General features: G+C 42.4%; 1 protein-coding gene across 2 annotated transcripts in view; it reads right to left on the bottom strand.

Moving 5' to 3' along the window:
- The window catches only part of ARPP21 (cAMP regulated phosphoprotein 21), a 198,780-nt gene extending 186,954 nt beyond the window's left edge, over positions 1 to 11,826 (bottom strand). The window contains exon 1 of one of the 2 annotated variants that reach the window (XM_065829991.2): positions 11,696 to 11,826. The gene's annotated coding sequence lies outside the window, so the exon portion shown is untranslated. The remainder of the gene's footprint in view (positions 1 to 11,695) is intronic. The other variant, XM_065829992.2, reaches the window with a different exon arrangement.
- Between the last annotated feature and the right edge of the window lie 481 nt (positions 11,827 to 12,307).

Genomic DNA, 12,307 nt, shown 5'->3' with positions numbered 1-12,307 from the left:
AGCATGTGTGTACCCCTGCCTTATTTTAATGACATAAAAATAAAGAAAAGGCAAAGCAAATAGAATAATAAATAAGGATATGCCATCGCCCTGTTATTATTGCTAAGGTACTATTTATTTTAAGCTACGAGAGCCTGCTGGGAAGGTGATCTGAGGTGTGGGGGGTTTAAAATGATGAATTATTTTTTTCAAAGGCATCGCTTACACCTGGCATCTGTTCTGCCAGGTTAGCCAAGCGGATGTGTTTGCACCGTGGGATCCCTTCCCACCTCCTGGACTATCTGGCTGGAGTTCACATCAAGGAACCACCACAAACCAGGTCCTCCACAGTGACTGAGTGGGCACAGCCTCCAGTAGCTAAACTGAAGGGATGTATCTCATACAAAGTAATACTCTCGGTGAGTATTTTTTGAGTTTTAAATGTGATTTGGGCTAACTGCAAATAGCAGCTTTGCTTCAACTGCAATCTCTATTCTAGTTTCTCTTTCCTGAACACTCATGCAAATTCAGTATATTCTGGGGACTCTGTCCACTAAGCACATGTCTCTGAAAGAGAAAAGGTAGTTGCCTGTAGGTAGGAGGTTGTCTTGCTTCTTCAGAAACAACCTATTTCTGGTTGTAGGGTGACAGTCAGGAAACAAGGACAATATTGCATCTTGAGGTACCAAATTTACCTACCTATTTTATAACCCACTGATACAAAAATGACAAATAAATGACTTATAAACCAAAAACTTCTCAGATGAGTATTTTGCAAGCAGAAAACACAGGACAGAAATTGTCAGATAAATTGTTTGAGTAGTTCAGCCAGCCCTGGTCCCTGGCTACATAGCTCTTTGGAGGAAAATGCCAAGATTAAGTTATTGAAGGTAGATTACCATCAACTTTATCAACAGTGTCTGAATCATATGATCACCCCGACAGGACTAAAGTAACTCAGGGCACTGAAATCAATGGAGGTAGGCTGCTTGACACCAGCAGAGAAGCCTTCCTATGTCTGCACCAATAATAGATATGAAAAAACCTTAAGTGGGTTTACTCAAGGGTGAGGGTATGGAGGTGGAAACAGTTTCTTGGTAAATCCAAAATCCTGGCCAAGGATCCAGAAGGGGATTAGTATCACAGTATCCCTCATACTAGCTGGGCTGAGCTGAGCTTGTTAGAAAAGTGTTAAACTTTCCTCTGCCAGGAGCACTTTGCAATAATCAGTTTATGAGAAATTCAATTTGGCAGCAAAGTGTTGGCAGTCTCAAATCAACTGTACCTATTATACCCCAGTCACAAGTGGATGGGCAAAGGTGGCTCAGCACATCAGTCTCTCTTCCCCCTCCTCCGCAGCCTTGAAATTTGCTCAGTGATGCTGGAGGAGGGAAAAAAATAAAAAGAAAAAGGTGTTGTGTAACTAGTCTCCAAAACCCAGACAGCCATTAAGGACAAGGAGGAGGAAAAAATGAAGTCAGAAACAAAAGACAGGCAGCTGCAAAGCTACTGGCAGGAGCTTCCAGGTAGAAAGTCTGTTTGCACGGGCTTCCCAGGGCAAAGGAAACAGCCTGTGCCCTGTCACAACAAAATATTCACCCCGACTGGGAAAAATGTAAATGATGCTGAAGTGATAATGAGCACTCAAGTGGATTTCTTCCTGAAATGAGTCACAGCTGCTGTCAAAGCTCCGTCAATTTGACTGCTGTAACGGGGCAAGGAGAAAACTCTTAGGAATGCCACCTGAAAGCCTTTGTCATGGAAGAGTCCCACCAAGCCCAGGCAGGGGCCCAGCAGCACAGGGCAGTATGAACATCTTCCCCATCCAGCCGGGAACAAGGCTTCCACTTGCCTCCTCTGAGGAGAAGCAGCCGTCCCTCCGCACACACAAACCATTGTGTTATGTTGCATTGCTGTGTGTCGTATTCGTAGCTTCACGACTGTTTTTCCACTAGAAGGCATTACTGGGAGCAGGGAGAGTCGGCTGGAGAGGAGACAGATGGTATTTTCTCTCTAATTTTGGTGTTTGAGAACAGAATTTGCACAGTTTGTTCCTCTGTCAACCCTTACTTTCAGGGTAAAAACTGTTACCTGCCAGAACATGAATGATTTTGAAACATGCAATCAAAAAAAAAAATTAAAAAGCATGTGGAGGGGGAGCTTTTATCTAAAAGAGCTACCAAATTTGCATTCCTGAGGTCTGATGCTGTGGTTATTAATCAGATGCTTTGGGAATATTAAAGACTCTCTCACTAATACCAAATGCGAACGTCCTTTCTTCGTAAGCTTTCCCAACAGATCTTTAAAGTCTTAGAGTTCCTTTCATTCTTAATACACACTGTGATTATCTTGTATCTGCAGAGGACTTTTTTTACACCTAGAGTTTAATATCTTACCCTCTCCAGCAGATCTCCTTGTCTTTTAGCTAGGGCTCCATTTCAGGTAACTGCTATTCTAAAACCAAATTTGCCTGTTTATATTAATACGTGCCCTCAGAAGAACAGAATTTGGAAGCTCAGCCTGACATCTGCTGTGCCCATGCTCTACTAACTTACATGGCATTATGCTGTCACAGGAATCTGCAAGCCTAAGAAAATGCCCCAGCTGCAATTAAGGGAAATCTCCTGCTCCATTTCATGGGGCCAAATGACTTTATGTGGCTCATTCCCACCTTCCCGGCTCTACCGAGAGACAGGCAAGTAGCAGATGAGAGTGCTAAGGTGCAAGGGCAACCTGTGTGCAGAATGAGACTCCTCTCTATTCTTTTCTGGGTAGAGCGAGATGATTTCTACGTACAGGAGCCTTCTCAGGGATGAATGCTGCAGAGAGAGTGTGCTGTCAAAGTGACAGAAGAATGAATTCTCATATGACCTGAGAAAGCTATTGACAAATCTTTGGAAATGGTGGGTGAGAAGATAAATGTTATTTTATATATGCAAAACACAGGCTCTGGGAAAATCACGTTTGCTCAAGGAGCACCCAATGCTGTGGCTGCACTGAGGAAGGAACCCCTGGCTTGCTCAGGCTGTGATCCTCTGACTCTCAAGCACACACACACCCTCATTCACATGCATCATCTTAATTAAAAGTCTCCAAAATCCAAATTCAAAGTATTCTTCATTTTCCCACCTCTCTTCCACCAACCATCACTCACACCGCTGAAGGTGTAAATAGGTCAGGTGTTTCCATGGCCACAGTGAACAAAAGAAGCAGTTGGGGTTCAGTGAGCAACACGAGTTTTTTAATTATTCCAGTGCCAGGTAGCACAAGGTGTGTGGCACCACGCTGACAGTACCTATCTACCTCTTCTTGCTCATAGGCAACAGGATGGCTGGTGCCAGCCCCTTCCCCCCTTGAAACAGTTATCTCCGGCAAGCTTCAACAGGCAGCTCCCCTCATGGGGTAGCGCTGATGAAAAGTACATTTCACACAGAAAACGTCTCTTTGCATCACCACTGCAAGTACTAATTGCTGGTTCCAGTGTGGCATTGAACCTATTCGCACAAGGTGTAATTAAGCCACAGGATGCTGCAGAGGCCAAAAAGCATAAAATCAGCCTAAAAGGGACTGGACAAATTCATGAGTGACACATCTAACCTACAGGATGGTTGGGATGCTACTCCATTCAGGAAGCCACTCCTAAACCTCTCAGTGCCCAAAGGCAAGGAACTGTAGCATGGAGAGGAGCTTTTTTTTTTTTTTTAAATTATTTATGCCTTATTTCTTCCCCCTCACTCTGCATAACGAACAGAAAAACTGCGATGAACTGTGGAGCTGATGGCTCAGAATCTGAGCAGTGTAGAAATGCCTTGGACCCTCATTGGTGACCTGGAAGGAAAAACACAGGACACCAACAGGATCAGCCCTGTGCTGCATTTGTCCAGTTGTCACCAGACATTTTCTAATATATGGACAGTTTTGTTTCTGTGTATATGCAGTTTTTTGTTTTGTTTTTTGTTTATATATTTTTTCTGCGTGGTTATCACCTGGATAGTATGGCACAAATCAGTTCTCACACAGTAAAAAGCACCAGTTCCTTCACCCATCACAGACTGACTTAGTTGTCAATAAAATTGCTTATTTAAGACTGATTTATCTCCTTTTCCAGCATGTCTTTTCCATGGGGATGTCTACTCTGGCTACTGCTACTTATGAAAGCTCTGGCTGGCAGATTTTGTCCCATAACCTGCCACCCAAATCCCATCCATCTCAGCTGTGATGTTCACTGAAGCCTCCTTGCAATGCAGAAGAAGATTTTATGAGGAGGAGTGAAAGCAAGGCTTCAAGCAGTCTGCCTCCGTGACCAGCCTGCCCAGGGAAGCAGTAGCCGTCCCTGTTTCTTCATCCTCTAAAACAGACAAAGCAATTTCTTCTGCAAATTGTCAAGCACATAGACTCCCTGATATAAATATTTCTGAAAAAGAAAAAATAGTAATAATAATATTAAAATAGTAACAGAAATATTAATAGTCCAAATAATCCAAATATGCTATATGATGCTAGTGTTTCAGTTCAAGCTCTAATAGCACATGGTTGAAATATTGCAGTTCCTCAGGTCCCTTGTTTGCACCAGGCTAGCAAAGGAGGAGAGTCCACACCAAAAGCTCCTCTCTCCTGTAACCAAACAAGCTCAATCACACCAACAGCTCTTCTGTCCTGTAACCAAACACAAATCAAACTTCCACAGAACGAGCCTGAGGTTTCCTGAGAGACTGCTTCCAGTATAAGCTTACTCAGATACATCCTTCTCTAAAAAATCATCTCAGCTACACTCCCACCTTCTGGCAGTCTGGCTTACCAAAGGACATTGGGACCATGATCATATCACCTGGGCCATGCTGAAACCAATGATGCTCTTCATGTCTGTTCACTCACGTCAGCAAGATGGACCCTGAAACTCTTGGTGTTATCTCCTGCCAACATCTCCATCACAAATAATCATTGCCAACCAAAGAGATGGCTCTTGCTCTTGCCCCTCCACATGTCTTCTTCTCTCACAAACAATAGGACTTTAAATTCAAGGTGTTGTTGAAGGCTTGACAAAGAGTTCAGAGGGTAATAACCAGCTCAGCTCCCTGTCCTTCCCCATCGTATTGACTTGGCACTGCTCTTATACCTCTGGTGTCTAAAAGTGTGAAAAGGGAAAGGATTTTTCATTTCAAGGTAAAATTCCTCAAACTTAATTGTTATGTGTGGCTTTGTATTTAGCCTCCAGTCTCTTTCAGAAACCTGATAAACTTACTTTCCCAGCTTGAAAATATTGATTTTTTTCTTCTCAGTATTTTCTTCCTAAGTGCAATGAGAATCAGTAGAAATTTTCTTGTTTAACAGCATAAGAGCTGGCATAATATACAAGTATCACCTTGTCACGACAAATAAGCTTTACTTCTTCATTGGCATTAGCAAAGTCCATGCAGTCCTGGGAACAGCATGTTGTTGTTACAGCTCATTACTGCAGTGTCAGCAAAAGGAGATCAGCTGGGCTGAAATTCAACCCTCAGACACATGTGGGCTGTTTGGAGTCTGCAATGGGCAGCAGTGTTATGGGTGGCTGTAAAAATGTTCTTCAGAAAGTCAAAGAGGTCATGGCACAGGTGGCAGCAGACCTGTTGCTCCCCTCTAACTTTTTCTCTGATCTTCAAGAAACTGGATCCCTCATATGTAAAGTGGGTATAATCATACTCACAACTACTCTGTAAACCATACAAAATCTGCAAATAAACTGCAGCAAACCAGAGAACCCTACTGTTATCAGTTAGGTGTCTTCTAGGAATGCTTGCTTTATTTCTCAAACAGATTCTTATAATTAAAATAAATATGATGTTGGAACCAATATATATTGTATATAATTATCTATTCACCACACACGTTTCTTCTGCCACCTTTTTTTCTTCTATGTAAAACTTGGTAGTCTGGCTTACCAACTAGATTTAGACCTACTATTAAGGTTATCTGTAACAGAACAATTGTTTGATCATTAAAATACCCAGTTTCATGAACAATGGATTCATCAGGAGGGAACACAATACAATACTATGGAAATCACATTGCAGGATAATATTATATACTGTGGTCAGAAACTCCTGCATTATAATCCTATGATGCCAATTCTGCACTGAACAAGAAGTAATCCTAAAATCCAGTTACTTTAGGCTTAGTGTAGTGCGGAAGCACAGGAAACAGCAAGAATCTATCCAGCCACATTGAATTGTCAAAGTTATGGGATGTGTTCAGGAAAAAAATGCTTTGCTTTGTTTTGCAGACTTCACTTTCCGAATGCTGGTCCTCAGTAGGCCGATACAGCAACTGTTGGGCCATTACCTAATATTGTAAGTCAAATTATAGGTCACTGCATGCCTATTCCAAAATAATCCTCCCTCCCTGCCAAGTCCTAGATCCCAGAAAGCTTTATCATGGATGAGAAAATAGGAGATATAAAATCAGGTGCACAATAAGCCATTGAAATGACAAAGCTTCTAAAAATTAAAAATGTGTGAAAACACAAGTACTATGCCATTTAACGTCAATGCTGATTTTATAAACACTAACTCTCTTGGATAGTCCCCACTGTAGGTATCAGCACCCCATGTAAGAAGAGATACTAAATGCTCTTATGGCCCCTCTCTTATTCACTAATAACATCCATTGCAATACCAGTGGCCCACAAAAACTCACAGTTTTAGCATTGTAATTTTTGGAAACTAGACCTCAATTGTATAAGAGCTTTTTTTTTTGGTGTTTTGTTTTCATAGTTTATTTTATTTTGGTTGTTTATTTTTTGTGTGTTTGTTTGTTTGCTTTCCTGCAGCAGGGTTGTCCTTTAAATGTGGACAGCTAGATAGCTGTCTTTACAATGAGTGGTATTCTTGAGGGGGGAAAAATCCACCAACAAAAACCCTGCAGAATATATCTGAAACACATTGTGAAAGACTTTAAACTTTGAGGTTAAGCAGACAATTTTAGTACTCTTATTCCCTGGCTGCTCACTAACCCTCAGACATCTATTTAAATTTTTTTTTCAGTACAAAATTTCTTATGCATGGCTTAGGTGTTTATAAAGAAAATAAAAAGGAGGGGACATTGTTTCACTGATTTTGGGGGACTGTGGGTAAGACTTCTGAAGCTACCTCAAAATGCTAAAAATACTGCCAATATATTCCTCCCACTTTTTTTTTTAAACCAAGAGATGCTAAGTTGTTTCTTGAACAATCACTTCCAGATTGCTAAATCAATTCATGGATTTGTTAATCAAAATCTTTATTAATTTTGTAATGCTGCATGCAAGTAATAATTATCTACCCGGCAAAAACTAGCTTGGAGAGCCTATCTTACTGACCACTGCAGCAGCAACAGAGGTCTGTTTTCTAGTATTCAAATAAAAATAAACAAGAGAGAAAAATACATTAAAAAATGGAGGGGGGGGCGGGCAAGTAAAAGACTATAGAAAATGATAAACAGGAACAATTTGAAACTCCAGGGCAGAAGTTGAGTCTATGGACCTCTCTATATTACCACTTATCACATATAATGAGTCAGTGCCTGGGGCAAACTGTCTGATTGTGCCCGTCTTCCTGGCAGACCTGATAACAAGTGCAAGTAAAGAAGGTGTTTTAACCATGAATACAGCAGTGGGGCCTCATCTCCAGACAGTGACATTAGACAAGCCACAAGGGAAGTTGTTTTGTAACCTTAGCTATGACAACTGAGAACCTACAGCTGCAGCGATACTTGACTTGGGTCCTGATCAGCCTTAGATTACATCGACTATATGAAGCAAACACAATTCTATTCATGCCTGGCTATTACAAATAAGAGTCCCTGCCTTCATACCTTTTTCCCTTAAAGAAAATCAGAAAGTATTTTTGCTGCAGCACTGCCTGGAGGATCTATAGCAACATAAGCTTATTTATTACCTGCCACTTCTATGTAAACATTTCCAACTGTGCCAGAATAACCATTTATTATATCATTTCCCTCTGAGGTCTCAACAGCATTCATCACTGGTAGTCGCCTACCCTGCTCCCACTCTGGGCCATTGCACTGCATGGGGATCCACCATTGCAGATGCTGGGGGCCTGGGGTGCTGCAGTTTTCCATTTCATTACTCTTCCACCACCGCTTGACCTGCCTGGAGCTGCCAGTGTGTTGTTAAGGGTTCAACGGGGCACCTTCTTTAGGAGCCTTCCTCATCAACATCCCCTTCATGGAGGAGATGTCAACCTGCCTGTTTTGTTGACAACTCACCGTCTTCCTTTAAGAAGAAAGATGGAGAGATGGCTGAACATTCCAGGAAAGTAACAAGGGAAACTCAGGATTAGATGGACCTAAGACAGATCTAGATTCAAGACAAAGACATCTAAATGTAATCACTTACAGTGAGAACATGTCAACGTTACCCTAGCATGCCAGTGAATTTTGTCAGCAACAATTGAGGCAAGAACAGGAGGCACCTGGACAGCAACAGACCCAGCTCCATATCATAGAATCATAGAATGTCCTGAGTTGGAAGGGACCCCACAAGGATCATCGAGTCCAACGCCTGTCCCTGCATAGCAGAACCCCAAAATTCACACCATGTGTCTGAGGGCATTGTCCAGTCTCTTCTATGGTTATGTCCTCCTCAGACCTCCCCAAAGGATGGGTCATGTAGTCCACTTGAATACCTCTGTTCCCCCAGTAATATTGTTCATGCATGCTTTTTCTGTGTTTCCAATAATTTCTCCTCCCCCTTTTGGTTTTTAAGAGGTGAGAGTTTATAAAAAATAAACAACTGTAGCTGTAAACAAACTTGTCTGGAAATTGCCTTTGCTCTGGGGAGCATCTGGTAGAAAATCTGTCCCAGTCTTCTTTCCCCAGTCTCCCTGCCAAATAGCCTTTTTCCCTTGCTCTTTATCTCTAGACCTTGGTGAGGAGGGGACAGATCATCACCAGATTTTCTGTGCCAGAAAGGGAAAGAAGTGTTCCTTTACAAATTCGCAGAAGTGCAGGATTGTCAGTATGTGGCAATGGGATACCTTGCTTGCATGCTTGGTTATCACCAGCTTCACCAGCAGTGGTATGAGGATCATAACAGGGTCAATTTTTAAAGTAACTAGCCCATGCTTTTCTATGTTATAGAAATCATATTGTCTAATGCATACATATATATTCCTAGGGCATAGGAAAAGGCAGATGATTGTAATATTGAAAAAGCAAAAGGGATTTTCTTCCTCATTGGCTAGATTTGTATGTCACCAGAATAGATTTTTCCATTTCTTTATCACCAAATTAAAATAGGTCTGACCAGATAATGAGTTTGCACTAACAGAGGAGATTCCCATACTGCTTCAAAATGTAACTGGATTTTCTCATAATATGTTGCAGTGACATTACAAGCTAAATATCCAAGAAGTTACTAGAATGATGCAAAGGTAAGTTATGAGTGTGATGCAGTACATAACACAATACAGGAACCCATAAACGCATAATGACAGTTTCTTATGAAACTGATACATAATTTTAATAAAAAAAAAAAAATTATGTGCAGATACAGCAATGACTGCATGACCTGTTTGGTTATGAAAGGTCAATTGTAAAACTTATTTAGATATGTTCTCTAACTTCTAGCCAAGATCAGTGATTTGTGTACTGTAGGAAAAACATTTTATTAGTCTCAAACTTTTGTAACTCTGAAAATTTTCTCATAATGGTTAAAAATATAAATAAAACTTTTAATTAACGTGCTGTTCTATCTCCTGCATTTTGTAATCTACTGTGTCCCCAGCACCACTGGAGATCCATATGCTCATTTGTGCTTTCCTACCTGGACACAAGATCCTTTGGAAGGCAAGAGCACCAGCTCTCCAGGTAGACAGACCTATCCTGATGGGCTCTTAGCAACTGGGTTTAGTGACAGTGAAATCCACTTTCATCTTGTATTTAAAAACTGGCATCAAATTTGCAAATGGCTCCTCTGTGAGCTGTGTATAGAGGTACTTTCAAAGCTGCAAATAAATTACTTTCAAAGGGAGAGAGACCTGTATTTTCCCTGTGCCTTCAGCAAAACACCACCCTTTCCCTGCACAGGATCTCCTGCTGAACCACTGGTTTGAGGTGCAGCAAATCCTGCTTCACATATCAAAATAAGAGGAACAGAAACCAGGGTGGGTGGGTGGTGGGAAGTGGCGAGGGAGCTGTAGAAAGGTTTGGCTGGAAGCATGAGTCAGGGCGTTACAACATGTATGGGATTATCATAGTTTACATAGCGTCCTCATTGCCAAACAACCACGTCAAGTCCCTAGTCCAGTGCTGGCATTGGAGGAGTCATGAGCAGCAGGACAGTAATAGTATTACAGTAGCACAATGTCCTCAATCAGAGGTACTGGTCTGGGAAGGATCTCACAGCCTCTCAAGATGTTACAGTTCCTGCAGCCTCCAGTGCACTTTGAGGTATGACCCCCCCATACAATTGTCACAAGTTCCACAGAGAAAAGGCAGTTTCTCTCTTTCTTCTCAAAACCATGTTCAAATTTCAATGGACTCAAATCAAAACCTCTCCTAGAAAGATACTTGGACTGCACCTGACCCTTGTGAAGTTGGAGCTTCCTCATGAGTTCCATACTGTATTTATTTGGCCCAGATAGCACTTATTTATTCCACAACTTCCAGAAAATTGTTTCCCTAACTATCTGTAGACAGAAATAGTGAGGACAGTGCTGATCTAAAACCTACCAAAGTCAATGGAGAGATTTCCACTCATTTTTAGTGTTTTTTGCAACTATCAAACTCTCCAGGAGCACTGCTCAAGTCGATCTACACCTGGTAGCACTCCAGTTCAGAGCAGAAATCACTGAATTACAGAGACAAGTCTCTCTTTTTATTTTCACTTTTTGTCTGTATGTTAGAAGCAGCAGCATTTGGCTTCCAGCACACAGCAGACTGTCACACTGCAGACAGAACCTGCTCAACTCCCTAAGCAAATGTGCCTCGCTCTATCCGTGATCGTGCATGTAGCCATCGCGCAGATACCATGCATGGTTGTTCAGCAGAAGTCACACTGCAGCACACAGATCTCTTCTGATCTGCCTGACAGCCCTGCGTCTACTCACACAGTCAAGGGAGAAGGGTCACGTAAAGGGAACAGGACACTAGAAATGATACCGTGAAGCATTACAAGCCTTTCCGCTCCCCCTTCCTCTCTCCACCCTCTATGCCAAGTAAACACCACCTAGACATTTTGTTGTCTTTACCAGAAGCTCCTATTATGGTTTAGGAAAAAAAAAAAGGAGGAAGGAAAGGGAGGAAGCAAAGGGAGGAAGGAAACCTTAAAGATATTACCCCTGAGCAGACAGATCAGATACTTTTAGAGCAGAGCAATAGCGCTTCTGCCCCCCCCCCCCACAAGTGCAGTCAGCACATTTGATTTCTTTTTCTATATCTCTCCCATGTTTATTGTTAAAACACGTCATCACCATCTAATCACCACTGGAACTGAAAGTAACTTTGCACAGGAGCATTCTAAACTTAGAGAACACTAATAAAAATTAATGCAAACCCAAAGTGCTGTGCTGTAAAGAAACTATGACCAACAGATAAGTAAACACAACCCAGATCTACTAGTTTCACACTGTTGATACGTGATTTTTAGGTTTTTGTGTGTGTGTCCATGTTTCCCTCCTCTAAGAGCAGCGCTACAAAACCGCCAGCCCTGGGGGCTCTGCTGAAACCTTCTCCTTACCCTGTCCACACAGCAGAAGTAGTCCCATCCAGGAGTCTTCCACCTTTCTGCTCCAGACGAGTCGCAGTTTGTTTCCCTGTGCAGCAGCCTCCCTGGGCACCCGCTGCCCCGCTCCACGTCCCGCGGACAGCTGGGGCCAGCTTGGGGGGGGCTGGGGCATCGTGGCGACAGGACGGGGCCCTTCTGGATATAATGGGAAGGCCGGTGCCAGCGCCGGCATCGGTCTGGGCGGAATTCCAGCACGGCGGCCGTCCCGCACCTGTCACAGGGCACCAACCGTGACAATCAGCTGTGGGGTTAATATTAGCCACCAGCACTGGGGAGCTGCGACAGGCTCAGGAATATGATCCAGGCACAGAGGAGCTTGTAGGGAAATAATTGTCCAGCTCGGCCTTTAGTTAAAAGAAAAACAAAAATAAGTGAATATCCCACAAGACAGATAAACTGCATGGGAGACCCACAGCCCAACACGGTCCTTTCATGTTCATCACATTAGCCTGCTTCTCTTTCCAACAGTGGTTTTAGTCCCTCCAAAATTGCTGGCTACAAATAAGAAAGGATATATTAATTTCACTGCTCCTGCTACCTTGACACCAACAACCTCAGGTCCTC

The sequence above is a fragment of the Patagioenas fasciata genome, chromosome 2, assembly GCF_037038585.1.
Source record: "Patagioenas fasciata isolate bPatFas1 chromosome 2, bPatFas1.hap1, whole genome shotgun sequence".
Classification (NCBI taxonomy): Eukaryota; Metazoa; Chordata; class Aves; order Columbiformes; family Columbidae; genus Patagioenas; species Patagioenas fasciata.
This window is presented reverse-complemented; position numbering and strand designations above follow the sequence as displayed.